We start from the raw sequence: 16,378 nt of genomic DNA on the forward strand, positions 1-16,378 counted from the left end.
TTACTCTAAACTATTTTATATAGATTATACATGTACACAAAGTAAAATATAAAATAAAATTACCATCTTGAACTAAACTGTTTGACTATATGGGCATGTGAATGTTGGAATAGGGAATATTTATGTGAGTAGTAGCTCAGTTTAACTGAACGTCGATCGATACATTTGATATGAAATGATAATACATGAGGTGGGCGCAGGCGTTCTTGACAGCATGGAGCCAAGCTTGCCAAACTGATGGCGGCGTTCTTCAAATCCCACGAGGAAATTACTCCCTGAGCGGTGCAGAGTTTCGAGGGCCGTGCAATGGCCAAACCAGCGTCTTCCTCAATGGAACCGTAAAAGCTTCTTCTGATCCTGTACTGCCCCTCGACCATTGGATCCTGTTCGGGAATGTAGATAGCTTGAGAATTTATGGAAATGGCGAGTTGGATGGAAATGGAGCCGTATCTTGGGGACAATGTAACGATCTCCAGAAATCCAAGCTTCCCCCTACAGTAAGACAGACTTGTAGAATTAATATGCACATATATATATATATATATATATATATATTGAGAAAAATACAAACAATCCCGTTATGATATCGTAAATAACCAAATTACTTCTTTATTAAAAAATAAATAGCGATTTATCTTCCTATATTTTTTAAAATACAACAATTTACCCCACTATTATTTTTACCTCCCTGTATAGGAGGCAAATTGCTTCATTTTAAAAAGTATAGGGAGGTAAATTGTGATTTTTTTTGTAGGGGGTAATGTGCTCATTTTCAATATCACAGGAAGGTAAATTGGTATTAACCTTATATATATATATATAGAAAAAAAATGCTATTTATCCATATGAAACATGAACAAAAAAATTCCTTGTGAAAAATAAAATAGCAAATTATTCCCTATATTTTAGAAAATGAAGCAAATTACCACTTATCTAAAATATAGGGGGTAATTTTTTGTTTCATTTTCGAAATATAGGGGGTAATTTTCTAATTCTTTTTTACAGAGGTTTATTTACTCATTTCATATAATATGGGGGATAAATTGCATTTGACTCTATATATATAGGACAAAGTATTATTTTAGTTCCATAAAATAAGTGTAGAATTTTTTTTGGTACCACAATTATGGCATGTGATTTTTTTAATCCTATAAAACTCAACATCCCGCCTGATTAATCCTAAAAAGTGGGATTTTAGTTTTATTTTTTGTTCAAAACCATAATGCCTTTTAGTCCAAAAAATCACTACGCATATGACATGTGATGACTAAAATTGCGTGAATATGAGTTTTATAGAACTAGAAGCAACATTACCATAATTATGATACTAAAAAAATTTCTACTTTTAGTTTATTGGACTGAAAAAGCATTTTGGCCATATATTATATATGGATCCTTCGATTACGTGATTAATTAACTTCATGTTTTCGTTTATTATTGTGAAACAGTCGTTGAAGTTCAATGCGGTGACAAATGCTCAGATCCAAGATATAAAGTCAACCAACAGCAAGTTTTTTCATATAAACATAGGCGATTCTCAAAACATAGTCGTTAACAATGTGCATATATGGGCCCCTTCGAATAGCACCAACACCGACGGGATCCACATTGCGAGGTCCAGCAGTATCATAATCACCAATGTCAGCATAGCAACAGGAGATGATTGTATCTCCATTGGAGATGCATGCTCGAACATCAACATTACTGGGGTTTCTTGCGGGCCGGGACACGGCATTAGCATTGCATTGTATTGGAAGCTTGGGAAAATACCAAACGGAGAAGAATGTCAGTTTGATCAATGTTATGGGCTGCACATTGACCAACACTACAAACGGGATAAGGATCAAAACATTCGCATCTTCTCAATCGCTCGTTGTTTCTGGCATCACATATCAAAATATTATAATGAACAACGTGCGAAATCCAATTATTATCGATCAACACTATTGTCCCCACTCACAATGCGCCTTAGAGGTACACAAATATATATATATATATATATATATATATACACTCGTATTCATGAAACTGATCACTCGGATGAAATGATAAGTAGGGTTTGCATGTATGTGTTGGTAGGGGGAGTCGAACATTCTGATTAAAGGAGTGAGGTACATTGACATACGAGGGAGCTCATCAACACCAATCGCGGTGAAGACAAATTGCAGCAGTAACAGGCCATGCGAAGACATAGAGTTTAGCGGCCTAAACCTCACTTATCAAGGCCAACCGACGACTGCGTCCTGCTCCTTCTGTGATGACAGATTCCTGGGCTCTTCTCAGGTTCCCTCATGCTGTTCTTGACCACCTTCTTGTCAGGATCGACTAATAAGAGACCAAGTCACTTGCCTTGTTTTTTGCTTATTAACAAACAAATGCAACTTTTATGCTATTATATCCGTTGCATTATAAGGATGAGATAGAGTCCCATTTGTTTCAACAACTTGGGCATGACTCTATAAATAGGCATGAGTTTATTTCATTTTTCACACCAAAAAAATATCGAGAGCCTCTTCTTCTCTTCTAGCTCCTTTCTTTTCTTTCACTTCTTTCACTTTTGAGTGTTATTTTTGTTCGTTGCTCTAAATTTTCTTCCACGAGTGCGCATGTATGAAAGTAATAGCTGTGTTAACCTTGGGAAGTGATCGATTTATACTATCTGCACCATGGTAGTACCAAAATTTCGCTTTCAAGGCAGTGGTTTTTCACGGCACAGTCTTTCATTTTTCCAACAGTTGAAAGCGAAATTTATAATGGTTATTCCATTTACGAAGACATTGTCGGATCTCTCGAAGCTAGAACCACTTGATGGGACCAACTACAAACGATGATTGCAGTAGTTGCTCATCTTTTCCAACAATTTGTTCGTTACAGTCTGTAGTTGCTCATCTTTTCCAACAATTTGTTCGTTACAGTCTGTGCTTCAGGTTTATAAGCAAAATGGATCCTTTTATCCAAGTGATGTTAGTCATTTATTTCATAGACTATGTCTGATTTCGCTTCTTTCTAAAGATAGGTAAGTTCATATATGGGTCAACAACTTTTTTATTTTTAAAGAATTAAAGTAGAAAACAGCTTCACCACCGAATTTTTATAAGATAAATTCGCTTATGACATTGATGATTTTGTGCAATAATTAGCTTGTATTAGTTTGATACATATTTAATTTGCCATGTATTTCCAAAGTTCACTCTGTTTTAGGGTATTCTTGGATAACTTGGATGTAATTGAGAATATAACGATTTCAAATGGTTCAGATCATTATTTTATATTGATAAGAAAATAGGGTTGAGGAGAATTGGTTTCACCTTCCTGGATATTTTCTTTTGGGAAATAAAGACTAGAAGGAACATTTGTCTATTTTGGTTGGAAGGATCGGGAAGAGGAGCAAAACAGGAAATTGTGATGCTAGTTTCCATTCTTTCACAGAGAGAACTCTGATTCTCCATTTATGTACGAGAAAAGTGGCAAAGAGTTGAAGGATGGAACCCAATTAATTAGGTTCCATCAGTTTCTTTTCTGGTTCCTTCTCCTTCCAATCTTATTGCTTACCGAATTAGTTGTCATTTGCCAGTGTCTTCGCAACTGAAAATTTCCTACTTCTACTCAACTTTAGATCCTTTTTAGGTACCATGCAGCAAATCTATTGCAGAACATATACATGAAACCTTGAGTGATTTGGTCCTACAAGAAAGTGTTGTCCTTACTGCAGTGTGATATAATGGGCTTCTTGTACAATATGCTTCCAAATAGGGTTCTTAATATGGCTTTATCAACTGTATTTGACTCAGGGACTTCCTGCCATATACAATAACATGTTTAGTGTACCTGGTTCAACACTTCGCAAGCTGCTGCTTTACTGCATCTTTTTCATCTGAAAACTTCTTCGGTCACTTATTTCTTTGTCTTGTGTTTTTATGTACCTCAAGCATTGTATGTAATGCTAGGTCCTTTTTAACATCCAGTATTTAGAGTTCCATACTGCGTTGCTTATATCAATTTCTATAGTTTCTTGGTTACTCACTGTTCCATCTTGGGTTGTTTGTATAGCAATATGTTTCGTTCTATTTAATCTTTTTGGATTTTAGGGTGAGTGATTTTTCACCAAAATTGCAATATATGTGTGTTTGAATTTACCTGTATGTCTGGATTTATCAATGTTATCTATTTGGTTTTGATCGTACGCTATCTCATGCCTGCCTTTGTGGTTCTCAAAGACGTTTACAGGTGTAGGTTCTTGAACCCATAGTTCAAAGTATGAATTAGTATGTGCTAGATGGAAAATAATGACACTGAAGAATTGCATGCTCTACCGGCGTAGAAGATTTATGTAAATCACTTTGTTGTTTTCTTATAATTCATTTATTTTAAATTTTTAGAGACCATTTTACCAACGCAAGCCTTCAGCTCTGTTTATGGAAAATCACAGTAATTGATTTCGATCATTTTTCCTGTGGATTTTGTTTAAATTGTTCATGTGTTTGATTGTTGTGAACCAGCATGAATTTGGCATTTGCTCAAACAAAATCTTCCATTAAGACTGTGATTAATTGCAACAAATAACGGTGATGAGTGTCAGGCTATTTGGTAACGTTTCTTGTTAGGTTTCGGGAGTCATGATATTCTATTATTTCTGGACATTGGGCCTTTTGATTGCAGAATGTATTAATCAAGATAACTAGTGTTGCCCGGCTTGAGAGATGCATTCTATGAGGCGATTGGATAATCATTCGTCTGTCGCCGAGTCTGCCTTTGGATTTTTCCTTTTCCACATCTTTCCTCAAGCATTTTAAATTTTTTGTCTGCAATGTTATCATGCTTATGTGTCCTGGATAGCTGCTTTGCACTTCACTTTCCTATTTGCAGAGGGCTTGGGAAGATCAAGGAGTGTTGTTTTGTTCAAAGAGATGCACTCTATTTGGCTATTTGAAACTGTGTCAACAACAATCAAGGATGACCTATGATTTGGTACCTTTTATTTTCTTATCCAACAGTATCATGATTTTCATAATACGCTTTTTTGGATTTTGGCTTTGGCATTGCAAGGTGTGGTACTAGAGATTGATTGTAGGCACCTTATGATGCGGCTCCACTAGTTCCACATATGGATATACCTGACGAGTAGGTTTGCCTTATATCGGACCTTAGTTGTTTTGTTGGACTATTGTATTTTAGCTCTTGGTTGCAGAATGTTTTAGTGGAGAGGCGAAGCAATGCTGGTACGTTGGGATCTGCTAAGTCTGTCTATGTCTCCCCTCTCTACTTATGTTTTAATGTGCATGTGAATTTCCTAAGATGCACTGCTGTTTTTCCAGTCGGTCATCATATACTTTTGCCAACAGAACTTTGTAAAGAATAGAATATGGTAATGAACATATAAATCCATAGCCCTGTGTTTGGGTGGTCCTAATAAGGACTTGATGGATAAGCCTGACTTTGTTCAGGAAGATACCTTCATAGCTCAGTTGTTGAGTGGTCTATAGACTTGATGAAGCTATCTGGATGAGTGTGGAGGTGGGCCGCCTTCTATGAAAGAAAAATAAAAGTTCTTTCTAGAGCATTCATTAGAACCCAAGGTGTAAGCGCATGGCCATTAATAGCGCCTTGGAACTTTATCGCAGAACAACAAACACTAAAAAATTCATACGTGATTGTGGGGGGTCTCAATTTGAGCTATCGAAAGTTCAAGAGTCATATCACTCTCGTTAGCCAAATTGATTGCCTCACGTCACTAAGCATTAATTCAATCAAAAGATATTAATGCTTAAGTATATCTATTTCTTCAATCAGAAATCATATTCTTCTTCTATATTAGTCATTTGTGGGGGATTATTAGGAATGACTAATAAGAGACCAAGTCACTTACCTTGTTTTTTGCTTATTAACAAACAAATCCAACTTTTATGCTATTATATCCGTTGCATTATAAGGATGAGATAGAGTCTAATTTGTTTCAACAATTTAGGCATGGCTCTATAAATAGGCATGAGTTCATTTCATTTTTCACACCAAAACAATATCGAGAGCCTCTTCTTCTCTTCTAGCTCCTTTCTCTTCTTTGACTTCTGAGTGTTATTTTTGTTCGTTGTTCTAAGCTTTCTTCCACGAGTGCGCGTGTAACAAAGTAATAGCTGTGTTAACCTTGGGGAGCGATTGGTTTATACTATCTGCACCACGGTAGTACCGAAATTTCGCTATCAAGAGAGTGGTTTTTCACGGCACAGTATTTCATTTTTCCAGCACTTCTAACACTACTACTACTGCAAGACTAGTTACAATACTCAGGAGAAAGAGATATATTCTTACAGCATACTTAATGGGTGAGTCATAATCGTAGTGGATGACAATTTATTTGAAAATTATATCAAAGACATCCCTTGTTGATGGAAATTTATATAGATAATATATGGAGTCATTGGATTTTACCGGACAATAATGTTCACAGCACATTCCCTCTCGACCTCCATGGTTTTAGTATCTTCTCATTATTATTAAACACGCATGCATATACACAAAAGTGAAATAATTTTTTAAAAAAATTTTATTCTGTATACAGAACATCTCATATTAAAATTATAATAGGGTAAGATTAAAATTGGCCTGTTTTAAAATTGAATTTGTTACAATATTCCCATGAACTAAAAAATTTTGTTAAAAAGACACCTTAAGATTTTAAAAAAGAAGCGTGTAAAGTTGGATTTATTAGTCCAATATTATTGAATCCTTAATCCAACGTTGGGCTTATATGTGATGCCCCTAAAATTATCACTTAAAATTCTCATTTATTAAGTATAAGAATATGGATATAAAGAGTGGTAAATTATATAATATTGGTGGCCAATGAAACAATTATAAAAAATGAGACAAATTATTATAGGCATTCAAATATTTGTAAAATAGGAATTTCGTGTAGACTTGTAAAGATGTGGGGGAAACAAATACAATCTTTTCTCACATCTTTATCGACATATATATATATATCTTAATATATTCATATATATATATATACACACACATCCGTTTAAACTTATATGCACATATATACTTAGACACACAAACATATATATTTATATAAACATATGAGTTGTATAGATAGACATAAAACTAGAACGTAGAAGAAAGAAGAAACAAAGGAAAGAGAGAGACAGAAGAGATGCGGTGGGAAAGAGGAGAGGAGAAAAGAGACGAGAGAAGAGAAGACTGTTAGGATAGATGACTAGAAAGCTAATTAGATTGGTCTTAATGTATTCTATTTTGATAAATACTCGATATTATGTAATATTAAGTGAATCAAATGAGTGTTCGCTTATTTGATATTTATTTTGTTGTACTCATTCTGTATGTTTGCATCTTCTTGAATGTCACAACAAAGCCCACAGAACAATTGGCAACCGTGCAGTTAGGCCGAGCATTAGATGGCAGTCATAAAATCAACTGCCAAGAGGCTGGGTTTGAAATGTTCCAAGTCGAGGACCTCGAGATTAGGCATCGAGAGTCCTATGAAGACTTGCACTAAGAGTCGCATTCAATTGATAAGTACTATGTTTCATCGGTATGCGGTCTTAGTTGGTTGATTGACAAGGTGTTAAATCAATTGAACTGACTCATGGGGATCATCATATGGATGCCTTGGGGGCTTGGTAGTATGACCTGAATACCCTGATCCGATTGTACGGTAGTAGTCCGTTGACTTGAGGAATCACGGCAGTCACGTGCGTAGGATGACGGTACCTTGATGTGTGCGAGAGGTAATTATGTCGCAGACATGACCATCATAAGCCTCATCCAGTGTAGTCGGAGTATGTTGCGAGGACGGAGAGTTCCAAGAAGAGAATCTGTCCCCTATTAATATCTGATAGAGGTATCTCCTATGTACATGGAGACGTACTCACGCCTTACGAACCTGTGGCCACAGTAGTTGATTTAGTAGGAAAAGAGGTTCCTATGTCGATCAATTAAGCGTAGTGTGCCCTCAACTATTGAAGCATAGATGTCTAGTCTAGGGTGGGAACCAACGCCAAATTCTATGCCCTAAACTAAGATCGAGAGATGGCAGGACTGTACCTGTATAAACTCGAGAGCCTAAATATTCACACTGACGTTCACCTAGTCTCTGTTGTCATGGATCGTTGCTAAACAACTACCCATGGTGACGGGCTTTCTTGTTTAAAGGTTAATAAATAATTATTAATTAAATTAGATTTAATTAAGAACAGTGTTAAACACTAATTAATGAAGACAATGTGGACTTATGTATTTAATTGGATTAAATACATATTGGGCTAAGTTAGGTGGATTTTTATTCGACCTGAATTTAAATAAAAATTCATTAGGCCTTATATTTTAGTTATAAGAATCGGCCAACACATCCCTAATTGAGCACACTGAAAAATTTTATGGAAGAAAATTATTGCCTAGCAAATTGCAATTTTAGAAAGTGCAATTTTGGTCATCTTCTTGATTTGGAAATAAGAAAACTTACCTTCTAGATGGATAAATGTACCTAGACACATTTATGTACATCTATACAATGCGTATATATATATATTAATGTTTGTAATATTGTTGGGAATAATATTATTACAGAATAACACAACGCAAAAAAAATTTCTTCCCTAGTCTCTCTTTCTCTCGGTCGCCTCTCTGTCTCTAATTCTTGGAGTTTTTTTCTTTTGTTTTTTTCTAGAAAGAAAATGCTGAGATTCTAGTACCGGTGTGGTGTGGACGAACTAGAGGGTTTTAAGGTTGGCGCCACACGTGAACGTTTAAAGTAGCCAAATTCCATTAAAGGTAAAATTTCATCTTGGTTCCTTTTTTCGTTTCTTTATATTGTTACCTCAATCCCTTTTATGTAATTATTTCATTTTTATTCTGCATCGAACATTTGGGAACTCCAAAGCTACACCCCTTACACTTTAACTTTTATTATTGTATGCGTTTTACGTTACCGTTTCCGCTCACGTGTTCCTGGGCCAATCCACTTGATCCTTCAAGTTGTATGAGAGAACGATTTGATGTAAGGGCTGCTGGTTGTGTGTAATAAGCATGTTGACTTTGCTGTTTTAGCTTTTGAAGCATGTTTTATTACCTTTTGTTTTTGGTAATTATATGATGAAAATTGCTTGTTTGTTTTTTTCAATTAATTAGATGATTCGAGCATTTGAAAATTTAGAATTTTTCTACATGATGCTTGATTTCTATTACACATAATAAACAAAAAAAAAACCACTACAACAGCACTATAGCACAGTCTGCACGTGGCTGGGCGAGCACGCGAGCGAGGGCCTATGTAGGAGTGCGGCCACGCTCGTTAAACGGTAATGCGCACTGCAGACCGGGCTATTTTTCATGGTTTTCTGGAAATTTAATTTTCCGGACTTTTTTAAATTATTAATTGTGCTATTTTAATTTTTAGGAATAAAATTAATTTTTTTCTAAAATTAAAATTTCATGATTAATTGGATTTATTATGTGCATTGGATGTATATGGTTCTTGGTCTTAAAGAATCGGTATAGCCCGGGAACTCAGTGGAAGCGTGAAATAAAAAAAATTAAATTGGTTTAAAAGGGGTGTTCTCTTTGAAATTCCTGGACGTTAGGTATTTGTCGAAAGCATAATAATAAACATATGAACATGCTAGGCAAGTGGCTAGAGGATGAAACAAAAAGTAGAGAAACAAAACATGAAACTTTACAATTTTTGTTTCTATAGTTGAGCAGCAACATGCATTGTTCCCTCTATGCTCTCCCATTTCGTTCACTTGAGAATTTAAAGTAGAATTCCTCTAAATTGTCCACACCATAAAATGGAATAGATATAGTTCTTTTTCTATTGGAATATAAAATAAAAAACGAGAACAAAAACAACTCCAAACTCACACTATTGTTTAGTGCTTCTGGATTATTTTATATTCTAACATGAATTCAGTTCAATATAGAACAAAAAGAAGAATAATTTTTTAGAGAGAAAAGAAGCAAATTTCGTGGCCCATGTTATGGTTATCCTTGATATATGTGTAGTTTTGTATATTACATACAATTGAATTCAAAATTTAATAACTACCTATACACACACATGCATATAACCTCCAACCATGATGAAATAACCAGTCCATCATGTTTATCATGGTGAGAAGTTTCAACTGCTTCTTAACTTGCTCCAACCTCCTTCAAATGGGCTTGGACTTCAAGTGTGCACCGGGCTTGATATAATCAAATTAAATCAAGCCCAATCAAAGTCCACTAGATAATAATTAATTAGATTAATTTTAGCCCAACTAAGTCCAAGATTCATTTAATTCAATTAAATAATCTAGGCCCAAACACAAATTAAATGATCCAATCAATTGATTAAGCTAAACCTAATAAATTAATTCAATTAATTTAAAGGTGTTAAGCCCAAAATTTAATTGATCCATTTAATTAATTATTGAGCCATCCATCAAATAGATTATTAAATAAATGACCCAATCATTTATATATTCTCCTTGAATAAATTTAGTCTAATTAAATTAATTCATTTTTTTTTGTGTTAATACCAAATTAATTCCACCAATTCCATAGTGATTTATGTGTGACTCTTTAGGTTCACCCTCTGCTAGACTTTTTTTTTTCGGTAAAGGTAAATTTCATTAAGTAAAAAAAGTATAATAGTACAATGAATCTTACTTAATCTAAGTGGTTTCTTCGACAGGCCATGGAATTCGCCATAAGTGATAAAGCGCACAAGTGCTAATAGTAGTAGGTAATTCTATACTAAGAATCCTCTGTTGCACATCTCGAACTATCAGCGCACCCACAGTGCGTGTATCTCTATGTACTCCATCAAATCGCCTAATGTTGCTTCACGTCAGATATGGTACACACACGAGGCCAAAAGAGCGCGGTAGGCCATAGAAACATAGTGTTCGCCTCTCCATCTGCGAGCAACCCATAAGACGTCAGTAGACGAAGCTCGGTTAGACCAATCAAATCAAAGTGTGCGTTGAATCACCATCAAGCAGCCACGCGAATAAGTGCAGCAAAAAAAAAGATGATCATGGGTCTCATCAACACCATCAGAACAAAGTACGCAGAACTATTAATATGAGCCAACCAAGGCTTATCCATAGTAGAGAGTCTACCAAGGATCGCCACCCATAATACAAAAGTATGTCTAGGGGTTTTGAAGCGGCCCATCAATAGTGAAGACCAGCCTACCTTGGACCCTTCACCCCGTAGTGAACGAATCATCATAGCATCTGTTAGTTGTGTATCTCTTGACCCCAAAGGATACGATCAGCCCCTCCATGGATAGGTGGAAGAGACTGTAACAGCTGTAAGGAGTGAGTGTCATTGATAGAGGGCTAACACCATTGCCCATCTAAAAGAAAAACCGCAACCTTGTCCGTCTCCATAATATTTGTAAGTCGAGGGCCCTGCGGAAACTACTAGATGAGTGGACCAAGATCATGCCAAGGATCGTGCCATAGCGAAAAAGTAATTTCATCCCCTATGAAATAATGAATAAAAGGTCGGAGAAGTGGCCGTAAGCGAAGGAGTTTCCTCCAACCCCAAGAACCCCCTCACTCAAGGGCCATCCAGATAGTAACCTTTCTCAGGCGTGTATGATATATTCAATCAATCTAAATAGAAACTCGATTGCCGCGGATAATCTGCCACAATTTGAGTCCCATAAGTGCGCGGTTAAGAGTAGTAATATCTTGAATCCCTTGACCACCTTCATCAATAGGACGACATACGCAATCCCATGCCACCTTTGCATACCCTCGAGCAGATGATCTCTTCCATAAGAAGGTCCTCAACCGTTTTTCTATCTCTCGAATGATGCCTTTGGGTAGAATAAAAACGGACGCCCAATAGATACTAAGGGCAGTAAGAACAGATTTAATAATCTGTACTCGTCTTGCATAAGATAAAGCTGTGCCCTCCTATCCTTCAATGCGTTGATCCAGTTTTCACAATAAGGGTCGGCAATTCAAAATAGTGAGTCGTGATGAGATAAGAGGAAGTCCCAAGTACTTCATTGGCAGAAGTTCCTCTTGAAAGTGGAGTTGGTCAATAAGCAAATCCCGAATCCCCATAGCTGACCGTGAGATAATATAGTTACTCTTTTGCGCGCTGACCCGAAGGCCGGACAAATCCCCAAATAAGTCAAGTCCGTGCTTGAGCACTCGTATGAACTCTAGTTCAGCTCGACAGAACAGTAATAGGTCATCAGCAAATCCAAGCTGAACCAATCTCAACGGCTCGCATTTCCCGTGAAAAACAAACCTCCTGTCTTGATCAATTAGTTGCTGCAAAATAAGATTCAAAACTTTCATAATCAAGATAAATAAATATGGGGACATGGGGTCTCCTTGGCAAAGACCCCGAGCACCAGCAAAGAAACCATATGGTTTCCCATTAATCCCAATAGAGAATGAGGTAGTAGTAATACATTCTTCCACCCAATGAATAAGCCTGTCAGGAAATCCAAAGAGCTACAAGGTAGCAATGAGGAAATCTGATTCAACTATATCATATGCCTTACATATATCTACCTTAAGGGCACAACGAGGTGGCAAGCACTGTTGATTATACCCTATAAAAAGCTCCTGCGCCAGTAGTATATTATCGCTAATAGAGCGACCTGGAACAAAGGCTATTTGCGTTGGACTAATAAGTTTATCCATCACCAAACTCATTCTTTGCACAATGATTTTAGTAATGACTTTATACATCCCTCTGCTAGACTTAAGCACTGTGTCCAACACAAATAATTAACTAAATTTAATTTAATTAATTATTTTCAATTAACCTTTGATTGGAAATGTTTGTTACCATAGGTGGCCTTCTAGCAGCGATCTATGGCACTAGAGACTAGGTGAATGTTGGCCTGAACATTTAGGCTTTCGAGTTCCATATAGGTACGTCCTTCCGTCAACTATCTCCCGGCTTTAGACTAGGGCATGGAATTGGAGATCGATTCCTATCCTGGATCAGGCAACTATGCTGAATACTTGAGATGCATTTACTCTATTGATCGACACAGGAAACCATTTTCTATTCGGCTAATCGCTATGGCCATAGGCTTAGAGAATCTAAACCATCTCAGAGCGCATAAGAGATATATCCATCATATACTAATAGGGGATGAATTCTATCTTGAAATCCACCGTCCTTACCACATACTCTAACTACACTGGACAAGGCTTATAACAACCACATCGAAGATAAAGTCATCTATCGCCAAATCCAAGATATAGTCATAATATGCATGCGATTGCCATGATTCCTCAAGTCCAAGGAATGATCCTGTACTATTGGAGCCGAGAATTCAAGTCATACTGACCAAGCCTCCAAAGCTTCCATATAACGATTTTCGCGAGTCAGTTCAATCAATTAACAATCTTGTCAACTAATCTACTAAAATTGCATAGACATTCCATGTCTGTCGCCGATGAAACATGACACACATCCAATGAATGCAATACTTAGTGCAAGTTTCCATAGGACTCTTAATGTCCAGTCTCGAGGTCCTCGACTTGGAACATTTCAAATCAACCCTCAGAAGTTGGTTTCATAGCTTCCATCCAATGTGCAGCCCAACTACATGGATTATTCAATTGATCTGTAGGCATTTGTGCTGATGTTAATATACCATTCAACGTAAATAGTAAGCACAACAAGCACATGATGCCATAGATGAATGCTTAATACATTCATCAAGATAATAACACATTCATAAAGATTTCTAAGTGGTTCCCAAAACTGTCAATCTAATTGGCTTTCTGGTTACCAGTTCTAACATGGTCATCCTTTTGATTACAAATTTGAAACTTGCGTGTTCTTCGTATAATTATTTTATAATATTGGGTATCATGCTTTGGATTGTACATGGTATATATTATTATTTAATTAAGTGGCTGATAAAGGATGCTTCGTATACTTATTATGTTTGTTGGTGGGCTCGTATACCCTTTCAAAGTCTCTCTTCTCTCATTTTTTCCATTGGAATAATAAAGCTTGCTATCGTCCCCACTATCTACTCATCCTACTATTGATTGGAATTTTTTGTTAAATTATAATGAGAGTAGAATAGGTTTTCTTTTGGTGACGATATTTTTTTTATAATGCAAGCCCACGGAGAAAGGAGACCCAAACGGAGTTACAAGGCCCATTAGCATGTTAATGGGTGGATCAATTCTTTGTAACATCATAAGGCCACCCTAGACAGATCTTAGACTCATTACGGGCTTAGTGGGTCTCATAGGTGGGCTTGTGATCATCCAACAGGGATATGCTAGATAACATTGCATGTGATGTTTTTTTATTTATTGCTTTAATATTTGATGTTTATGCATGCAATATTATTATGTGATGAGGTCTCGGTCAAACATTCAAGCGCAACTCTCACTTTGTTGGACCAAGTTAAATATTAGGACCATAATGGACTTACATCAAGATTGTATTTATCTGTCCAAGCCTTCTATCCACAACAATGTGGTGAGGAAGCTGCCACTACCCAAATGTAGTCTCACGAGTCATGGCACACTTGGAATAGAAGAAAGCTGCACCATTGTTGTTAACAAAAGAGCACGTTTAGTGTTTTCCTGTCTCACGAGTCGTGGGGGGCGACGGCTAAAGTGTGATGGCCTAGAACTGAGTAACATGATTCGCTTGGAGTCCTCGGGATCATGTGAAAAGGTGAGGCAAAACATCTTGAGAATCTCATGAGAGTGTGAATAGTATTGGTTACCTCCCACAAGGATTTTTCAATGTGAATCTTAAAGCGAGGCATGGTAAATTGTTCTTGTGGATCCAAAGTCCACTAGAAAATGGCTTCCCGAAACACCACGAATCTAAGGATTGTTCTAGATTTTGAGAACTAGGCTATGTCTTAGACAAGACGTTCCCGACGGCCTTGCCAGAAGGGTCCTTGCTTGAGGAACGCGGGACGTTCGAAAAGTGGCTAGAGGACAACCCCAAGGTCCGCAGTATTATATTGGCTTCTATGACCAACGATATTCAAAAGCAATATGATATGCTGAAAGATGTTCCCTCAATATAATATCGAAAGGGGCATTGGAAAAGGGAGTTCCTACAACTCCTCTCCAACCCAGGTATGTTTGTGATGAAGTGAATATGATAACTAATTTTGCTTCTTGGGTATTGGATTCTGGCTATGGAGCTCACATCTGCAATGATTTGCAGGTGCTGGAAAGAAGCAAAAGGCTATGTAAGAATGAGATGGTCTTGAGGCTTGGTGATTGCAAGGTCGTTGCTGTGGAAGCTATGGTATCTCTCATCTTAGCTATTAGTAATCATATTCGATAGAATTAAAGAACTATTATTATGTACTGAGCAAGGTCAAAAACATTATTTTCATTTCCATTTTAGAAAATGATGGTTATGGGTTTATGATCGAAAAAAATGATTCTTATTTGATGAATAACAATAACCTTCATTTGCTTGGTATATTAATAAATGGTCTTTATATTCTCCAATAGTCAAATTGGATTATAACTACCCAACACAAAAAAAAATAGATAATGATGACAATGCACAGATTTGGCATGTGAGGTTAGGTCATACTCAGTAGAGAGACTGAGAAGTTGGTAGAGTCAAGGATTCTAAAGGTAGATGACTTCAATAAATTACCAACTTGGGAATCCTGTCTTAAAGGGAAAATGACCAAGAAGTCTTTTGTTGGACAAAGTACGCTTGCAACTGGTTTGTTGGACTTAATCCATATGGAAGTTTGTGGACCACTAAATACTCCAACTAAATGTGGATACTTATACTTCATGACCTTTACAGATGATCACTCACGATATAGTTATATTTATCGTACGAGGTACAAGTCTAAGGCCTTTAGAAGGTTTAAGGTATTCAAACTTGAAGTAGAGAATCAAACTGGCTGTAAGATCAAAACCCTTAGGTCAGACCGAGGTGGGGAGTATTTTAAGTGGTGAGTTCATGGATTACTTAAAAGACAATGGAATTTTCTCTCAATGAACTCCTCTTCGAACGTGCAACTTAACGGCATGGCTGAAAGGAGAAAGCGAACCCTGTTCGACATGGTCCGATCCACAATGAGTTTTACCGAATTGTCCCTATCCTTCTAGGGATATGGTCTTGAGACAGCGGCCAAGTTGCTCAACATAGTGTCGTCCAAAGCAGTGTTCCAGACGCCATGAGATATGGCATGGAAAGCCTGCATCCTGCAACTACTTGAGAGTGTGGGGTAGCCCTCATACGTCAAGAGGCTAGTGGGAGACAAATTAGAATCGAGATCCAGTCTGCGCAGGTTTGTCAAATATCCAAAAGAAATTGTAGGATACTATTTCTATGACCCGTCAGAACAAAAGATCTTTATCTTGAGAAACATAGTATT

General features: G+C 36.8%; 1 pseudogene; it reads left to right on the plus strand.

The window, feature by feature from the left end:
- Positions 1-185: 185 nt before the first annotated feature.
- On the plus strand, positions 186-16,181 carry LOC110013283 (annotated as a pseudogene).
- The last annotated feature ends 197 nt before the right edge of the window (positions 16,182-16,378 follow it).

The sequence above is a fragment of the Sesamum indicum genome, unplaced genomic scaffold, assembly GCF_000512975.1.
Source record: "Sesamum indicum cultivar Zhongzhi No. 13 unplaced genomic scaffold, S_indicum_v1.0 scaffold00057, whole genome shotgun sequence".
Lineage (NCBI taxonomy): Eukaryota > Viridiplantae > Streptophyta > Magnoliopsida > Lamiales > Pedaliaceae > Sesamum > Sesamum indicum.